The following is a 15344-nucleotide window of genomic DNA, read 5'->3' as shown; positions in this document are numbered from 1 at the left end:
GAGTTGGCGTGGGAAGGTTGGATTGGCATGGGATCGGGATGGCATGGGAGTGAGGGGATTGCATGGAAGAGGTAGCATGGTATAGATGGATGAGTTGATGTAATTGGTTATGTGTGGCGAAATGGCAGGGACAATTATTTGATACAGCTTATTGTTCAAAAGTTATTCTTAGTGTTAAAATGAAGATTTACTAGATCAGAATGAAAATGTTTTAGAAAAGCCGTCAGGTAAATTAAAAGAATACATCAGCGTTGATTCTATAGACAAAGATGATGATAACACTTTATACCCTCTAGAGTTTCTACACAGTCTAACTCCAATGGGCATGTCATCGTACAAACTTAGACTCAAGGGAGGAGCAGTAATAATGTTGCTACAAAACTTGAATCCTAAACAAGGACTCTGTCATAGAGCAAGATTGATAGTTAGGAAGCTGTTTTCTTTGAAGATAGAAATTGATAGAAACAGGAAGATTTCATTGAAATTGAATATTTGTTCCTCAAATAATATTGAGCCCATCAAATGTCAACCAGCCCTTTCAACACAGGAGAAAACAGTTCCGGTTGGACTTTTATATTCTATGACTATAAACAAGTCACAGGGCCAGACTCTTGACGATATTTGTATTTATATTCCAAGGCCAGTTTTTACACATGGACAGCTTTATGTAGCTTTTTCCAGAGTGAGGAGTTTTGATTCTGTTAAAGTCTTTGTGAAAGAATAACTAGAAATCCTGTATTTAAAGAAGTACTGTTGCAATAAAGATACTAATTTGCTCAAATATTTTGCAGATCTCTGCTAGTTTAGTACACTGTATTCACTGCTCACAATACTGTCTCCTCTACAGTGAGGAGACCAAACGCAGATTGGATGACAGCTTTGTAGAGTACCTCTATTAAGTCCGCAAGTGTGTCTCAGAGCTTCCAGTCAGCTGCCATTTTAATTCTCCGCCTCACTACCACTCCAACCTCTTGTCATCAGCTTCCTACACTGTTCCAATGAAGCTCAACATAAGCTCGAGGAACAGCACCTCATCTTTACAGCCTTCTGGACACAACTTTGTGTTCAATTTCAGATCATAACCCTTGTCCCCATTTTTTTTTGTATGCAGCTCTTGCTAATGATTCTACTATTCCCATTTACAACTCCTCAAGACCCATCTTTTGTTTCTTTACTTGTCCTTTTACCATCTCCTTTTGCCTTGCATCATCATTCCTTTTGTCATTTAAAATCTTCTACCCTATCGCAGACCTTTCCTTTTGATCTTTCCTCCCCTCTCCCTTTTCCTGCCTCTGTACTTGCTTAACACCTGTTACATCTCTAACTTGTTGCAGTTCTGACAAAAGGCCATCAACCCGAAAAGCTAACTCTGTTTCTTTCTCCACAGACCTGCCTTGTATTTCCACCATTTTTTGTTTTTATTAAGCATCTGCCTTGTTGCATAGCAAGACTAGCAGTATTCTTTGAAAAGGTGAAATCAAAGCTTAATAAAAAGCTCTACTGCACAATTGAGAGACACTGGCTTATTGTTTTTTCTTTACTGGGTAATTTTTAAAACAGAGTAATATTAGTCTGATTGTGGAGTTGAATTGCAATGGGGTACATTAGTTACTTAGAAGTATTCTGCCATCTATAGAATAAACAGCATATTATCAATCCATGCAGTTGGTTCTTTTAAACTGTCTCACCCTTTAAACACGGATGTGTTTGGTTCTGTGAGGCTTATTAGCTAAGGTAGCAAGGAGGCTGGGCACTTTGAGGAGTTTAGACTTTATGTATTGTGGAAGTTACTTTTGCAGCAATAGCTCAGCACTTTTTGAAGTGTGGACAAAGGCAGCTTTTAATCAATTCCTAGGCTGCAGTTACAGGAATTGTTTTTTCCATTTTTTTTCCTAAATGGTAATTCATGAAGCAGAAAAGAATGTGACATCTGTTTGATCCCCATCAAGTATTGGCGATCGTGGAATCTGGTTCTCCTGAATAGGATATCTGTGGGCCTGAGTAACAAAAGCGAAAAGGGGATGCACTGGGGATCTATTGTCCCCCACACTTTGTTTAATTCAAAAAAAAGCACAACGCCTGGTCATGTTCCTTTTGCCTGCAGAGAACAGGTCCTTCCATATAAATATATGTAGTTTCTAGCAAGCGTAAGTGACATTGCGAACCTGACTGATAATATTAAATTGGTTGTTAATGTAATTCTCAGCACAGGTGAAGCTAGCTATTTCACACTGCTACTATGCAGTAGCTATTAACAGGATGCTGCAATCAAGCCAAAAAGATGTTTTGTCTACCACACAAATAATTAATGTGGAATTTCAGTGCCAGTGCGATGTCAGGTATGTAGGTCATGTGTCCCAATGACTGGTGGCGGATCATATCAACCAGCCCTTTGGCTGTTCGCAATAGGCAGAGTAGTGACTGTACTCAACCAGCCTGTACTTGCAAAACTCAGAATGCTTTGTCTAACATTAGATGTGATCCACGATTGGACAGCACTTACTGAACAATCCTAAGTATGCTAAGGGCGGCACAGTGGCGCAGTGGTTAGCACCACAGCCTCACAGCTCCAGCGACCCGGGTTCAGTTCTGGGTACTGTCTGTGCAGAGTTTGCAAGTTCTCCCTATGACCGTGTGGGTTTCCGCCGGGTACTCCAGTTTCCTCCCACAGCCAAAGACTTGCAGGTTGATAGGTAAATTGGCCATTGTAAAATTGCCCCTAGTGTAGGTAGGTGAATGGTGGGGATGTGGTAGGGAATATGGGATTAATGTAGGATTAGTATAAATGGGTGGTTGTTGGTCGGCACAGACTCGGTGGGTGAAGGACTTGTTTCAGTGCTGTATCTCTAAATAAATAAGAATTACACAACAACCAATTTAAGATTATCAGTCGGGCTTGCAATGTGGCTCATGTACGCTTGCTAGAAGCTACACATATTCATTCACAGGGACCTGTCCTCTGCAGGCAAAAAGACCATATCCAGCTGTTGTGCCTTATTTGAATTAAACAAAAGTGTGGAGGACAATAATTCCCTGGTACATTGTCTGTCCTGAGGAGTACAAGATGAAAAGCTTCAACAGCATGTCTTTTTTTTTCAGCAATACTCAAGTTCTGTACTACCAAACAAATTTTAAATATTCCAAAGCACTTTACACCCAATGAAGTACTTTTAAAGCATAGTCACTGTTATAATGAGAGAAAATATACATAAAACATTAATGAATATCTGAGAGTTAATATAGTGTAAAAACTTAATTCAAATGACATCAGGAAACATAAGATTGAGACATAAGCAGTTAATATTTATCCGTACCTTGAGACTTAGATTACTGTGGTGTTAATCTGTGGTACCGGTCATCTTTCTAATATATACTGATGCTTAATTTTATGGGGTGTTTTATTCAGTTTTGCACATGTTGTATGACAGTAGCAGCTGCCAAGAACCAACTCAAAATGTTGAACCGTAATAAAAACTCTTCAGACATTGCCTCAAACTTTTCCACTTTATTTTTCTTCTGCTCTTTTCTGTCTCTATTTGCCCATGTGTATATTGCGTATGCATGCTAGCGTGGGCGCATTATGTATCCGTAGGCGTCAACTGAATTAGAGATTAAGTTTAATAAATTTCAACTTTTCTTCTTTAAACCTAAGAAAGCCTGTTTGTTCTGGTTTCTTTGCCTTATAATTGGAAAGCGGTGAACAAGGATTAACCAAGGGGGAGCTAAAAACACAATGTGTTTAAAATTAAACCCTGTTACAGTTAGACCAGGTGAAGGCTGTGACCCCCAGACACCTTTCTCACCTGGTTGTAACAGAAATTTGGGTGCTAGCATCCGGAATTGACCCACAGACAAATGAGAGAAATTGGAAGTGGGAAGCCAAATTGTTCCCAATCAAAAAAAGAGCAAGATTTCAATACAGGTTTTCTTGTGGTTGTGTGTGCTTGAATACTAATATGTCTGCAACTGAAACTGGTGGCTCCCCATGCCAGGGTGAAGTAACTTGGAATAAGTTAAAAGCTGAGAAAAATGGCTGAGCAGTGTGGGATCACTATATGTGGCAAGGCGAGGATGTCTGAACTCCTAATACTAGTGGCCAACCATTTTTCCCTTGAATCTGAAGAAGCAGAAAAAGGATTAGAAGCAGACTCTGACAGGGTATTGTTAGCAAAGATACAATTGTTACAAAGGAAACTTGAATTAGAAGACAGAGAAAGAGAAAGAGAGGCAGGAGAGGGATAAAGAAAGAGAGAGAGCCTTCCAGAAGGAACGTGAAGAAAATGAAAGGCAGCAGAGGGTGAGAGAAAGAATATTCCGGAAGGAATGTGAAGAAAGAGAGCTGAAGCGGCTTGAGTTAACTAGGGGGCAACAGAGTAACACCAGTGAAAGCATGGCCAACATGGAGAAGCGTAATTCAGGGCTGCATACAGAATTGTTAAAACCAGCTCAACTAATTCCAAAATTCTATGAGCAAGAAACTGGCAAGGCAGCTAAAATGGCCAGCTAAGACCTAGCCTCTTTTACTTCAAAGCAAGCTAACTGGAAAAGCCTATGAGGTTTTTCTCTGTCGCCAGATGAGAGTTCATCAAATTATGAACTGACAAAAAATGCTATCCTCGGGGCATATGAATTAGTACCCGAAGCCTATCGCCAAAAGTTTAGAACCATCAAGAAGCAAGCCAATCAAACTTAACTGGCGTTTGAAAGAAGTAAGCAGTTGGCTTTTGACCAGTGGCTGAGGGCTCTTAAACTACAGCTCAGCTGTGAGAATCTCAGAGAAGTAATTCTGTTAGAGGAATTCAAACACTCTCTCCCATTCTCCTTAAAGACTCATGTAGAGGAGCAGTGGGTTCAGAGAGCCTGGCTAGAGGCTGTTCTGGCTGATAAGTTTGATTTAATTTATAAGTTGGTTTCCCGGGGAGAACCTTTCCTAATCACCCCCATAAATCCGAAAAGGACAAGGAGTGGAAGGTGATAGGAACCCAAGTAGTCCTGGGAGAGAAAGAAAAGCAGAAGACACAGGGGGTCCTCCTCTAGCCAAAAAGGAAGGTGTATGAGCAGGAGCAGGAGACCTGTGTGCTTCCATTGTAATAAAGCAGCGCATTTAAAAGCTGACTGATGCAAACTAAAGGGAAAACCTATAGGGTTAATCAGGGTCCCCCTGCTCAGTGAAGAAGGGAACCTGATGGAAAGCACAGCAGAACAAGCTGCGGCTTTAACTGCAGTAAGAGTGAGACCCAGGAAGCTTACGGCTGCAAGTGCAGGAAAATTTCATATGATTCCTGAAGGTTATCAAGGTTTTGTGTCTGAAGGGAAAGTAACCCCATACCCCTCGAGTGGGGCAAGCAAGCCCATAGTCATTCTCAGGCACACAGGGGCCACTAGATCCCTTTTATTGGGAAACGGCCTGACCTTTCTCCCAGAGAGTGCAGTGAACCCCGGAATGGTGGTGAATGGTATTGGAAGGGAGTGCATGCCTTTACTGTACACCTGGTGCACCTGGAGTGTGACCTAGTTTTGGGATTGGTGACCGTAGGGATTGTCCCAAGTTTGCCTGTGGATGGGGTTGATCTACTGCTAGGTAATGATCTGGCGGGGCTGAAGGTGGTAGCTCCCCCAGTGGTGACAGAAAGACTGCAAGAGGTCCGAGAGACAGGGAAGTGGCAGGAGACAGACCCCTGCAGTTTCCCTGAATGTGTAGTGGATCAGGCCATGATCAAACCAGCTCCACCAGAGGAGACTGCAATGGCACTGCAGGCAGATGACCATGAGGTCGGCCTGTCCGAGACTTTCTTTGGAAAGTTAGAAGACCCAGGGAATGAATTAAATAAATTTTTCCTAGCTGAGGCTCAGCGAGCTGACCCAGTATTGCGAGAGTTAGCACAGGCTGCCCAGTCTGAAAGTGAAGCAGAGGGAGTCCCTGATTGCTACAGTTTAAAGAATGAGGTACTGATGAGGAAATGGAGTTCTCCTCACAGCCCTGAGGGCAAAGAGTGGGCAGTAGTTCACCAGTTAGTGGTGCCGCAGAGGTACTGGAGAGAACTATTAAGAAGGGCCCACGAGACTACAGTGGCTGTACATGCCGGTATACGAAAGACCAAAGTCTGCATAAAACAGAAGTTTAACTGGCCAAAACTTCACAAAGATGTGGTGGAGTACTGCAGGAGTTGCCACATGTGCCAGGTTGAGGGGAACCTACAGTGAAACCTGCACCCCTAAGTCCTGTACTAGTGTTAGGAGGACCCTCCAGCAGAGGGCTGGTGAACTGTAAGGGACCCCCGCTGAGAACAAAAGGAGACAGGCAGGCACAGGGCTGGCAAAAGTTTAGAAAGGAAGGGGAAAAAGCGACCAAGAGGGCAGATTAAAGAAAGTCTGGGAGGAATACTGGATGAAAACCCCTACTGTCCGGTCAGCCCCAGTTGTGATACATTTGTAACATAAAACTGCTTTGGGGTTGCTCTATGTGCCATCTTAGAGATTTGGAAAGGCCACTGTGTAAGGCCCTCCCCCCGTAGTATACCGAGGGGCTGAAACCCATGTAGAACCCCTCGAGTTGAATGCACCAAAATATGTTTTTGCTGTGTAATACAAATGTACATTGCATATCAAATGGAATGGCAAGAGTTGTATCGAAGAAATCTGACCTTTATTGTACTTACCGAAATGTCACATTTGAAGTGTTTTGAACGGTTTGGCAATTCTTTTTAAACAGATTATAATTTTGGAAAAAATATGCCACCTTAGAGATTTGGAGAAAATTAACTTGATTGTTGTGTGGTGGAGAAACACTAAAACATGAAGCTTACACAAGCATTATGGTATAGTATTACATATTTGTCACTGCATCTTGATTTCTGCCTGACTGAGACATTAACGTGGCTGTACCCTTCTCGTTCATCACATTGTATCATCTGCATTAACAAAAGAAAGAACTTGTATTTATATTGTAACCTTATCACATTCTCAGGTCATCCCAAAGCCCTCCATTAGTGATAAATTACTGTTATAGTTACTGTTATACAGGCAAACTTAACAGGCAGGTCCGACAAACAGTCGGACCTTTCCTTGGGGGCTGAATGGTGGTCAGGACATTGGGAGAACTGCCTGATTTTCTTTGAATAGTACTCTGGGATCTTTCATATCCACCCAAACAGGCAAACAGAGTCAGAATTGCTTTACTTAATTTTTAAAAATTCTTTCATGGGATGTGGGCATTGCTGGCAAGGCCAGCATTAGTTGCCCATCCCTAATTGCCCTTGACAACTGAGTGGCTTCCAAGGCCATTTTAGAAGGCAGTTACGAGACAACCACATTGCTGTGGGTCTGGAGTCATATGTAGGCCAGACCTGATCAGGATGGCAGATTTCCTTCCCTAAAAGGACATTTAATGAACCAGATGGTTTTTATGACAATCGATAGCTTCATGGCACCATTACTGAGACTAGCTTTCAATTCCAGATTTTTATTAATTAATTGAATTTAAATTCCACCAGTTGCCATGGTGGGATTTGAACCAGTGTCCTGAGAGCATTAGCCTTGGCCTCTGGATTACTAGTTCAGTGACATTACCGCCTTGCCATCACCTCCCCACAATGTATAGTAAAATAAAGGTTGGAGTAAGTCTTTTCTCTTGTTCTTTACCTTATGGTTATCATGAAAAATGTCATTTCTTAACAGACTATTTTCTATACTTCTGTTATTCTGGATGGTTTGCATCTGTAAAATAAAAGTCAAAGTGCTCATAATTCAGATTCCCTTAGTGGTTATATAGGCAAATGGATTGCATTGTACAGACCAAAAAGTCCCAATTTGATTCCTAGTCTGTGTTAAATGATCTGATCTCAACATGGGCAGTAAGTCGGGTATCTATACTGCTGTTGCACTCCTGGGCTTGGAACGTCAGGGTTCCAAAGACTCACTGCTATTCAATAATCACAGCTGAAGTGTGCATTGTGTGTGGAGATCAAAAGGCAATGGGATCAATCTCAGCTGGGATGCAGGGCACAGTGGACTAGCCACCTGACACTCAATAGGCTCACACATGATGACTGACCTCTTGAACAAGATGCCTAAAGACACACGACAGCAGTGGATTTATATCACAGCAGAGGTCACACCCTTCAGGAATCTTTCTGGTTCTTCTCAATGGAAGAGCACAATCTTAATCACCTGTTGGTAAATATTTACCAAGGAGAGTTTTTGATAGGTAAGTGCTAATATTACTCAGTGCAAACTAAGAGTGAATTGGCTCCTTTCTCTTCTCCACTTTTGAACATGTCACTTTTTACCATCCTATCCATCTTGCCTTGGAAGTTCTGTTAATGTACTGGGTGATTTATTTGCTAAACTCTCTATCCCTGTCCACCCTCAATCTCTGCACCAAGTGAATTCTTATCCTCAACTCAGTCTTCCCTCACTTGACTTGTTTGCCCTCCTCGCTTCTGTGAGGTTCTTGGGACTGAAATAAGGATCAGCTGAGTTTAGTAACAGATATGAAGCAGCATGTTGTTGAACTAAATCGATTCTTCTTTATTCTTTTTTCACTTTCCAGCCCCTCTGCTGGCATGTGCGTGTAGGGTAGTCTCCAGTGGACAAAATGCACAATGCAATTTTCAAAACACCACAGCTTCTCTCAATCTTTCCCTCCATATTGACTCTTCTCCATTACCGCATCGGACCTCAAGAGCACAGAGATTAACTGAACTCTCAGAAATCACTTCCTCATCTCTTTCATTCTACAGACAACCCAAATTCCCTGCACATTTTCCTTCTGTCCTTAAGAAAAATGACTTCTTCATGTCTTCTCTTGCACTCTCACAAATTGCACTCTCAGCAGCCTCTGGTTTACTGCCTATGCTAACCTCTTCTACAGCTGCCTCACCTCTTCATTTCAGTGCCCTTTTTTCACTAGCTCTTGAACAACTTCTCATCCTCTCCACTCTTCTGATACAATCATATGTCTATTACAGCAAACTTATGGGTCACAAGCACAAAAGTACCCAAGATATATTTGGTTTGGCTGTAAAACAAAATCTGGCTCAAAAATCTCAAGAATCACCATCACTCCCTCACCCAAATAAAATGTGCTAGACACTCCAGAATTTGTTCAAGCCATAATCCAAGTTAAGTGTGGTAATATTCTGTGGCCTCCTACAATCCAACTGTGAGATCAAATAATAAAATCAAGGGCAGAAATGAACTATTTGTTATTTGATCATGCTGCAAGTTTATTTAGATATTCAGGCAAATCAGTGACCAGCCTTTTTGGGACATAGCCAGCTAGGGCTTATCTAAAAGAGTAGGAAGTAGCATGGAAACAAAAAAAAAAATCTAGAGTAAAAAAAGTCAAGCAACTCTCAAAACGTTACAGTAACAGGGTTATTGTTTCCAGTCAAGGACCAGAAAATCATGGGCAGAGAATCCATGATTGTGATCACACTGCCGGTGTACAAAACCCTACAAGGTCTTAGAAAATATACCCTATTGTAAATACATTGCACATAGTGCCCCACAATTAAAAAGTGTCCTTGTAAATGGCAGGGGAGTGGAAATCTGCGTAAATCCTTGTCATGCAGGCCCCCACCTGCCAAGAATAGGCATATTAATTCTGTCATATGAACATTGATTTTAAACTTGCTGGGAAAAAGAGAAGGCCTGTTACAAGGGCTGCCAGATACTTAGCTGAAAAACATTTGCATACCAACAGGCAGTGCTTGTGGAGACAAAAGGACCATTCCCTGACACATTCAACTCACAATGGATTTTGATCATGAGACATTGAAGTTGTAAGGAAGAGCATTCCAAAGACTGCTGAGGTGATACAATCCACAAAAGCCAGATGGTCACATGGACTAGCCACAGAGTTTTTGAACTGAGAAAGATGGTTTGCTCTTGGAGTGAGAAGACCTCTCCTGTCTGCTCCCATCTTTGTCAAAAGCCTCTGGACCCACTAAGGAACACGAACTTCAAGAGAGAAAAGTCTCCTACATCGAACAAGGTTCAAGAAGAATACTGGGCCCCAATGAAAAGACCTACCTACAATCAAGGACTTTACAGCGAGTTTGAAGAACAGTAACCAAAACCATCTTCAGATATTGCCTCAAATTTTTCCACTTCATTTCTCCTGCTCTTTTCTGTCTCTACCAGCATGTGTACATTGCATATGCATGCTAGCATGGGCGTGTTGCGTATCCATAGGCATTAACTGAATTAGAGTTTAAGTTTAATAAAGTTCAACCTTTTTTCTTTAAACCTAAGAAAACCTGTTTGGCTAGTTAATTTGCCTTATAATTTGGAAGTTAGTGAACAAGGATTCACTAAGGGGGAGCTAAAACAAAAAAGGTGGGTTTAAAATTAAACCCTGTTACGGTAAGACCATAAGGCTGAGAGGGAACCCTAGACCCCCTTTCTCACCTGGTCGTAACAATCCTAAATCTATAAATAATTGTAAATTGACAGGAGATTGCTTGTTCTCTTAGTGCCATGGACAATTCTTAAAGACGGTAGCTTCTAAAATTCCTGCAGAAAAAGGTAAAAAGAATACACTGACAATAAAACTTGAAATGTAAAATGAAAAAAAACCTGTGAGGAGAGTCTCGCCAAAAAATGCTTTAGTGATGTTAGCTAAATAATAAATACTGGCCAGGAGGAACTCATCTTCTTCAAATAATGCCATGCAATCTCTCATATTCACCAGAAAGTGCAGACAGGGACCCACTTTAACATCACATTCAACAGATGACAACTTTAATAGTGCAGCAGTCCCTCAGATACATGCTGATGCCTATGGAGTGGGACTTGAACTTATAACTTTCTATCTCAGAAGCAAGAGCACTATCCATTGAGCCATGCTTCACAGTATAAGGAGAATAGCATAGAGAGTCCCTTAATGGCTGTTAGGAGCGAGGAAATAAGAAACTCAGTATGTTTGCCTCAAGGTTAGTGAATGACAAGTGGTTGGTTTAATGTCATTGGGCTTCCTGAGAAAAGGACAGCGGTTTAAAACTAAATATAAAGCAACCCTGGTTAAACAATATAAAGAATGAGGAAATAAGTGGTATTTTAGCCTCCACACCCTGATTTCAGAATTCTGCAGCTGTGATCCACTCAGTCTCTTCAAACAAACAAAAATAATTCCATCCAGCTGTTTGGTGTTTTACTTTGTTACTGAACAAGATAAATTAACACAGCCCACATGCCACCGAGGAAATATCCCAAGTGCGTATGTATATATTGATAAGACAACATCCCCTCTGTTACAACCGACTGCTCCAGTCAAAGCCCCCAATCAAAATATACGATTCTGATTGTGGTGGGAGAAACGCACTGTTAATTCAATCCCATCCCTCCACAGATTGCCTAACATATCTTTTAAAACTTTCCAAATTAAAGAAAGACCCAGCCAAATTGTACCATTTATTAACCCCCGAATGAGGCTAATCAAACCAGGTGTCTTTATATCAACAAATTAACTATATAATTAGAAAAACTAAATTCTTAAACACTACTAAGATATAAACAACATTTAAAATAGAAAAGATTAGAGTCCTTGCTAGTGCCATAAAATGCAAATCAGAGACAGCTGGTCAGCTCACGCAGCACCTTTTAAATTCTAAATGAAACAAACTGGGTTGTAAACAAAAACTTTGAACAGGCTTTAACTTTCAGCAGTTTCAGCTGTGGGTTGCAGTTTGATCAGCAGAGTCATTATATGAACTACTGTAAATCAGTTTGAGATGAAGCCAGTGAGAGACAAAGAACAATAAGTAAGGGGAAAAAAAAATCAAGGACAGGGAGAGGAAAGGACAAAAAGATAGAGAGTGGGGAGAGAGAATGAGGGAAGAAGGAGAAGGGGAGGAACAGAAGAGGGAGTGGGAAAGAAAGGAAATATGTGGGAAAGGGATAGCTGACGGTGGAAGGTGAATTACTGTCAGCTGCCCTCTCAGGTGAAAGATTGCATGGCACAATTTCAAAGAAGAGCAGGGGAGTTCTGCCTAATGTCCTGGCCTATATTTATTTATCCCTTAACCAACATCACTAAAACAGATTATCTGGTCATTATAACATGGTAGTTTGTGGGACAGTGCTGTGCATAAATTGGCTGCTGTGTTTCAGCATTACAACAGTAACTATACTTCAAAAGTAATTAATTGGCTGTAAGACACTTTGGGACATCCTAAAGCAGCATATAAATGCAAGTTCTTTCAACAATGGAGGAAAATTCAGCCCAGTATCTCTTTGAGCTGGGTCTGGAGGTGGTAGAGTGCCTTTGTGAACTTGACAGTCACTTTCCAACTCCCTGCTCAAGTTCTTTACTGGGGAAGTAATAATCTGGTTGGTTGTTGAAAATCGATGACTTTTGTCCATTAAAAATCTATTATGAAATATGAAAAAGTGTTTAAAATTACCCAGAATGCAACATTTTCTGTGAGCCAATCCTACATTTTAGGTGAAATCATGTGGCAACACTCCTGCTCACAGAACTGCACCACTAATGTTATGCAGTCAACATTTGCATTTCCCCACAGATTTTCATGCATTTATGCTGCACTTCTTTCAAAACAAACTGAAGAAATGTGCACTATAAGCACTGAGATTACAAAGCTCCGATCACTATTTGTTCTCGTTTTATTATCAGGTTATTCCTGAAGTGTCCGGTTTTTTTTGAAGCGGTTTGGCAGTTTTTGCTCGTGCTCCATGTTATGTTATAATGGATTTGATAAAATAACTAGGCAAAGTCAAAATGCTCTACTTTACCCAAAAATATATTCATAAAAGCACATGGATAATCTTCAGCTTTGCAGCCCGGCATTAATATACTCGGCCCAAGATGGTGCCAGTGGAGAAGGAAGTTAAAACAGAGAAATATAAGACTGGAGAACATTATCCTGAGAAAAAACTTACTTCAAGTGTAAATTGGGTCTTCCATTTTATTTGCACTGACATTTCCTCACATTCGATCAAATATGGTAGAGAGAGAGCAAGAGAGAGGAATAGAAACATGTGAAGTAATACACCAAGAATGGTGACTGTGTGAGGTCTTCAGATTCTTTATGATATTGTGGTATGATAGAATTGTAGGATGATAGAGCACAGAAGGAGGCCATATGGCCCATTGTGCCTTTGCTGGCTCTTAGGTAGAGCTCTCCGATTAACCCTACTCCCCTTGCTCTTTCCCCATAACTCTGTAAATTGTTCCCTTCAAGTGTTTATCCAATTCCATTTTGAATTTCACTACTGAATCTGCTTCCAACACACTTTCAGGCAGTGCATTCCAGATCACAACAACTCGCAGTGTAAAAAAAGTTCTCTCATGTTGCCCCTGGTTCTTTTGCCAATCACCTTAAAACTATCTCTTCTGGTTACTGATCCTTCTGCCACTGAAAACAGTCTCTCCTTATTTACTCAAAACTGTTTATGATTTTGACTATCTCTAGCAAATCTCTCATTAACCTCCTCTGCTCTAAAGAGAACAACCCCAGTTTCTCCAGTCTCTCCACAGAACTGAAGCCCCTCATACCTGGTACCACTCCAGTAAATCTCTTCTGCACCCTCATTACTGCCTTGACATCCTTCCAGCGGAGACCCAACCGGTGTTTTATAAACATTTGGCATAACTTCTTTGCTTTTGTACTCTCTATCTATTAATAAAGCCAAGGATCTCATATGAATTTTTAACAGCCTTCTCAAATTGCACTGCCATCTTCAAAGATTTGTGTACTCCCATGTCTCCCTGTTCTTACACACCTTAAAAATTGTACCAGTTAGTTTATATTGCCTTTCCTTATTCTTCCTATCAAAATATGTCACTTCACACTTCTCTGCATTAAATTTCATCTTCCATGTGTCATCTGCCTTATGTATTGACGTGCAACTGCATGGAAGATCCTGTTCATGCTGCGGGCAGCGCCCATGAAAGATCTGGAGGCAAAAATGTTGAGGGCAGTGGTCAATTTCAGAGCAATTGGTAATGTGTGGCCACCAGATTGAGCAGGTCTTCTTCTATGAGGCTGCAGATGTCTGCCACCACCCCAACGTTACAACCTTCGTCTCCAGTACACTGTTCTTAAGAGGTCAGGGAAGCTTAGCCGCTGCCTGTACACTCTGTTATGTGGGTAGTACCTCCTGCAAGCTCAACCTCTCTGCTGACCACCTGTAGGACTCTGAACAGCAGACTGTTGCTGCTGCTGTTGGTCATCTTGCACCTCGTCCAAGGTCTGATCGAAGGCAGCCAAGGCGCCACCCATTCCGATTAAAGTCTCAAAGCCTCTCTCCACAAGTACTCTGTACAATGCATTTCCAAGTGGAAGGTAAGAAAGCAGCTGTGTGCACTGAGCATTTATTGCAGTTTTTGCCTGACTTTTCCTGAGCCCAGTGAAATGCCATTCTGTTCTCACCTTGGTGTTAATGACGAGCTTCAGGAAGCCTGGGATGTGCCATTAAATTCGATCATAGGTTGAAATATTGCTAGAAGAGTGATTAACATATTTAAATTGGTGACCCTGTTCTCCAGAATAGTTTACACAGCAACCTGCTGAGCATATCAGAGTTAAACCTCAAAGTTGGAGTTGAACACAAACACATTTCCGCCGCTTTAACCATTGATGTGAAGAAATAATTTAAAGCACGGAAACGTCCTTCACTGATAATTCTGATCTAATCTATTTTAGGAGGCAGTAACCAGTTTATTTTAACAGAAAACGACTCTTGGTTAAAAATAATGGAGGGAGGAATTTGATATGAACATCTAAAAAATTTGTACAATTCTAAAATGCCAAATGTAATGTATAAAATGGAGATTATGTTGTCACGAATGGTATGCCACAGCCAGATTAGAGATAAGGTATAATTAAGACCTGCTAATATCCAAGGAGCCGTATTACACCTAGTTTAGTGAAATTTATATTGTGTGAGACAGAACCAGTTCCGCTGAAGGGGCTCCATCTAAAATGTTAACTTTTTTCTCTTTCAGTTCTTTATTGATTCTCCGTGTATTTACAACATTTTCTATTAGTCCACCTTTCCTACTTTCCAGGTTTTTCCAATTATTTCAGAAAGTAAAGGAGGGGAGTTTAAAAAACAACTTTGTTTCGGACAATGTTTCCGATAGGAATCCAGATATGGTGAATTGCATTTTGGATTTGTAAATTGAAAATAAGTATTCGAGACTGTCGTTGGGCTTGTGACCTCAATACTCACTCGTTCACACAGCGTATGCATGTTTATTTTAACCTTTTTGTGCATTGGTTGGTAATGTGATAAGACGAGAAGCAGAGTGTGCATGTGTACTTTTGTCATTGTGTATGCTGTACATCCTTGGTTACTGAATGAGGCTGGATGTTTTA

The 15344-nt window shown here is 41.0% G+C and overlaps 1 protein-coding gene across 1 annotated transcript in view; it reads right to left on the bottom strand.

The window, feature by feature from the left end:
* Positions 1-15344, bottom strand: part of LOC137347754 (glutamine synthetase-like) — a 68089-nt gene that overhangs the window by 34366 nt on the left and 18379 nt on the right. The window lies entirely within an intron of this gene.

The sequence above is a fragment of the Heterodontus francisci genome, chromosome 32, assembly GCF_036365525.1.
Source record: "Heterodontus francisci isolate sHetFra1 chromosome 32, sHetFra1.hap1, whole genome shotgun sequence".
Classification (NCBI taxonomy): domain Eukaryota; kingdom Metazoa; phylum Chordata; class Chondrichthyes; order Heterodontiformes; family Heterodontidae; genus Heterodontus; species Heterodontus francisci.
This window is presented reverse-complemented; position numbering and strand designations above follow the sequence as displayed.